The sequence below is a fragment of the Poecilia reticulata genome, linkage group LG22 (assembly GCF_000633615.1).
Source record: "Poecilia reticulata strain Guanapo linkage group LG22, Guppy_female_1.0+MT, whole genome shotgun sequence".
NCBI lineage: Eukaryota > Metazoa > Chordata > Actinopteri > Cyprinodontiformes > Poeciliidae > Poecilia > Poecilia reticulata.
The window spans coordinates 2,322,122-2,327,221 of record NC_024352.1 but is presented as its reverse complement, the minus strand read 5'-3'; positions in this window follow the sequence as shown (position 1 = coordinate 2,327,221).

The window sequence follows — 5,100 nt, the reverse complement described above, 5'->3', positions numbered from 1 at the left end:
CCATCCATCCATCCATCCATCCATCCATCCATCCATCCATCCATCCATCCATCCATTTTCTTCACACCCTTGTCCCTAGTGGGGTCGGGAGGGTTGCTGGTGGACTTTGCAAATGARCAACACAAATCATTTGATTTGCTTCTTTTCTGGGTAAATGGCCACACTGAGTTTTGACATGAACAGAGTGGAGCAACACCAGTGGATGACATGAGTCAGTTTCCTGCTCCCGTTCCCTGCACACCACCATGCCCCCCCACACCCCCAACTCAGCTCCACRAGACTAGCAGCAGCAGCAGCACTTAGCAAACAGCTGGTGGAACTGTGAGCCTGCAGCTTGGAGGAGGACTGYTCACATAAGCCAACACATTTAGAAGCTTGTTTGCCTGTGTGTGTCTGTATAACATTTCTGCATTATACTTTTTGCTTTATTTGACAGGGAATGAAAATTCATGTACTATGTCCCCCATTATAGCAGCTTCAGACTGGTGATGAAATGTATTCYGCTTCCGCTCTGCAATCATCTGTTGTAGAAATGAAGAACATTACAGAGAACCTATCATGAAACTGTCATACAACAGAGAGTCTTCAGTCAGAGGCTTCTTCATAGCCGCTGTAATGCTACCAGCTACAGTAGATCCTTTCTTGCCCACAGCCATCAGCATTTACAGCAACTCTTTGAAGAACCTTGAATACAGTCCAGCATCCCTGATCTAAAAGTTCTATTTTAGATGAAGTATTTCTGGATTGAGGCTGCACAGTTGGTAGCACTGTTGTCTTGCAGCAAGAAGGTCCTGGGTTTGATTCCTGGCATGGGGTCTTTCTGCATGGAGTTTGCATGTTCTCCCTGTGGGTTTTCTCCAGGTACTCCAGCTTCCTCCCACTGTCCAAAAACATGATTGTCAGGTTAATTGGTGTCTCTAAATTCTCCTTAGGTGTGAGTGTGTGTGTGCATGGTTGTTTATCCTGTCTGTGTCTGTGCTGCCATGTGACAGACTGGTGATGTGTCCAGGGTGACCCCGCCTCTCGCCTGAAATGTCTTGCTGGAGATCGGCACCATGAACCCTCCTGACCCCACTAGGAACAAGAGTGTACAGAAAATGGATGGATGGTAGATCTGAATTAAATTGAAAAACAGCATGAAAACACATAAAATGTCTAATTACTAAATGGCTATTCTAAACAGCTCCACAAAAAAAAAATGTATTCATGTGGTTTTAGGCAGAATCCATAAACCATTACCTGGTTAAAAATTAAAACATACAAGCCAACCATGTTCATAAACTAGGCTGCATTTGCCTGTGAATCCAGTTGTTTTAGCATTAATGGCGGACTGTTAGTCCAAGTGATTGCTCATGAGTTTTGTGTTTCCCTTGTTGCTATGACTATTGTAATGTTTCCTCCCCCCCATCTTCCATCTTGCCACCTGTTTTAAAATGCTCTTTCCATTTTCTGAGGAAAAGCCAGAGATATTGCGTTGTCTAGTTGTTTTGGAGAGTTTTCCACACCCTGAAAGGATGGAAAAGGCCCTGGCATTTCCAACAACCTTTCTTCTCCTCTTATTTATTCCTGTTTATTTATTTCCGCCACACCGCTCCCGAAGTAAAAACATTCTGCTGCACATATGCAAATCCACTTTGCTCCACGTCAAGACGTGACATTTCTGAAATGCGAAATAAATTGATATGGCCCAATTAGATTGAAGGTGCCGTTGGCTCACCACCCCATCCCACCCTCTGCCTCTCGCCTCATTGCAAATTGCTTTACATTTGCCTGCTCTCATCCGGAGCTCTTAATTATATGGTGTTGTGTGGTGGCTTTTTGCTGTAACAGTGAGGAGCTGCAGACAGCTGCTATGTGGCAGTTAGCCGCCACAGCTAGGATGCAGCTAAAAGCTTATCCCGGCAGGGGAGAGGAGTGGAGCTGGAGGAGAGGGAGCAGGCCAAGCCAGGGCTCGAACAAAGAAGAAACCTTCAGGCTGCTTGATGGAGAACTAGGAGGTGCTTTGTAAGAAAAGAACATACAAGAGGAGTTKGGTAGTGTGTGTTTTATCATCTGCAAATGTATCCTAGTGAAAAATCAATTCAGAGACAATGGTAGAAAGGAAACAGCTCCTGACCCCTGACTACACAGTTTTTGTTTACAAAAAGAAGTGAACAATGAAAGAATAAAAAATGTTAATTTATGTAAAAAATAAGTGAAGTTGGCTGCTAAGCATCTTTATTTAAGTTACTCAATGAAAGTTAATAAAATAATGAACCATAGGAGACATGTCAATTTCCAAATATTTTGAAGTAAGTCTTCAGACGGTAAACAAATGAAGCACTGAAGACTGAGCCTGTGCCAGTAGTACTGTAAAAAGATCCATGATTAGTTACAAKACTTTATTTGAGAAATACTTGTTCTAGATATGAAAACAGTACAATAAAAATACTGTAGGCTGTTCGGTTTTTATAAGTTTAAATAAAATGTTGCCTCACATGTTGCTTACACTGCACTGCATTCTTTGTAAATAACATATGCTAAGTCCAACTACCTCTATCCAACCTAAACAGTAATGAGTAACATTAAACCTTTTCAATTTAAATCAGAGCGCATTGAAATAGATGGGAATGTAGAAATAACAAGAAGTAACGAAGATGAGGAGGATCGGCTGTTACTGYTGATTCARTGTTTGGAAGCGTGGCCAACAGGGACAGAATGGCTTCGTTCACTTCATTGTGAAAACTACAGGCACACTACATAACTAAAACAGCAAAGAAAATCACTGTCATAATTCACAACTTCTCTTTCTGTTCACTGATTGGCCAGACTAAATTCTTCCAGTGGCAATCCTTGTAAATGGGAGAAAGCCCAGACTGTCTGTGAAGGGAGAGAGATGCTGATCGACAACAGGAGGCAATAGCCAGGCTAGATCCATGTTGACTTTGTGTGCTTTTCTTCAACAGGGGCAGGGATGCTGCTGACAGGGAGCTACGTWTCATAGTGTGTAAACACTGCCAAATACTTCTAKCAGGACAAAGTCAAAATCCAGACCTGAATTCAATTGAGAATCTGTGGAAAAACTTCAGAGCTGATGTTCACAGAGGCTGTTGATCCAATGTGACTGAGCTTCAGCTGTTTTGCAAATAATAATAATGGCAAAATCTGAGTCTCTTATCAGCAAAACTGGTTGAGATGCAGTGCATCTGGAAAGTGCTTCACTTTTTTTTACAACCTCATTCCAATTTGCAATTTTATTTCTTAAAATGTATACCATAATCTAATACGTTTCTGGCTTAGTTATATAACTTRCAATTATATTTTACATGGAGATATGGAATGGTATCACCAAATATAGAAATGATCTGAGGCCATCAGGCAGTGAGCCTATGGTTAAGGACAAAGTTATTAATTTAAAGGGATCAAATAATAATCAGCATATTGGTAAAAATGGAAGAAATGTAACTCTTGGGCTGAGGGAACAGTTCACAGGGTTGAACATAAAGAATATAATAACTTTAAGTGTCAGTTAGTGTTATTATATGTTAGTCCTTAGTCGTTGAAAGTGGAGAGCTTAAAGTGCCCTTATATTTTATTGTAATATAAAACTTATTGCAAGAGCTAACAGTTTTTTATAAAGTTCTCTTGGTTGCTGTTTTCTTGTCAGACAAGTTTTACAGTTGATCTAGTGGATAATTAACTTGCCACAACAGAGTTGGAGGAAAGATCCTAACAGAGATCACTGTGCAGCTAATAATGAACTGAACAGTGATTCCCATCAGTTCATTTCATTGTCAGAAAATTCTAAACTGAACATTTAGTAGCATTGTTTTTAGAGTTCAACTTCATTTGACCATGAAACCTTATGTTGTTGGAATTACAGTCAGTAATACTTATTAATTMTTTCCTGCTGTTAGACACTAAATGAATATGGCCTTGAACAGCAGAATTTTCTTAAACCTCAGAGTGATTCTTCTAACCAGTGCTGGAGTGGAATTTATTTCCCTCTCTGGAGTTACAGATCTCAGACTGGCCCAAACCAAAATAATGATATTCTTACATATAAGAATATATTTACATACAAGAATATAAGTGCGCACTGCAGAAYAGTGAGCTACAATAGCRCAGTGTTTTGCAAAGCCTTGTTATCCACTGTATCTTTCTAAAATATTTCCATTTCAAMRCAAAGAACGGTGGCTTCACAATGCACATTTATTTCACAACAATAAATGTTTCAACAGTGTCACAATCTATACTTTGTTCAAATAAATGTTCAGAGATGTACAAACCTTAAAAATGAAGAAGAGTAAATAAAAATATTAAATTTCAATATTTTTTTGTTCTTTCTTATGTTCTAGTCATCTCCTTTTTCCTCTAAAAGGAAATGGTTCTGCATATGATTTCACAAACATGAGAACTTGAGCTAAAGAGCAGATTTCCAACACTATTCTTTACAAAATCAGAATGCCTGTTTAATATCAAATATCAAGCAGAATAGTTTTCATAGACATGTGATCCTTATAATTTAAGATTTAAGGAAGTATTAGATTGTTCTGTGCAAGTTTGTTCTTCACAGTGTTACATAGCTTTCTAATGATCTTATTGTGTTTTTCCCTCTGCACATGAGTAGTTTTAAAGAAACTGAAACATTAACATGCAGCTGGTCTCTGTGTCTTTAATGCAGTTATTTTCTAAAGACATCAGAATTCTGACACTAAATCACATTTTTAAAATGATCATAATTCAGCAGAAATCTTATATTTTTACAAAGGTCTGTTGTAATGAACTGATTTATTTAACATCTCAGGGCACTTTTCATAAAAATCAGTGCCTCACTACAGGCCTACACATTAAATTAATTRTTATAATATTCACTCAATAAGTAATCCTACCTCCACTCTGGACATGTGACTCATGRCTGCTGCTTGGTGATRTATTTTTTTCTGACTGAGGGTCAATAAGACTAAGAGGTCCAGCTATGGGACATCGCATCATAAAAATATAAAAACATGACACAATGCCACACAATTCACTGACTTGATTGAACAGTGGCTTGCAGTTAGATGTAACTAACCGCAAGCTTGTTTTTGAGAAAAAGTTGTCAAGTTTTGTACATTCAGC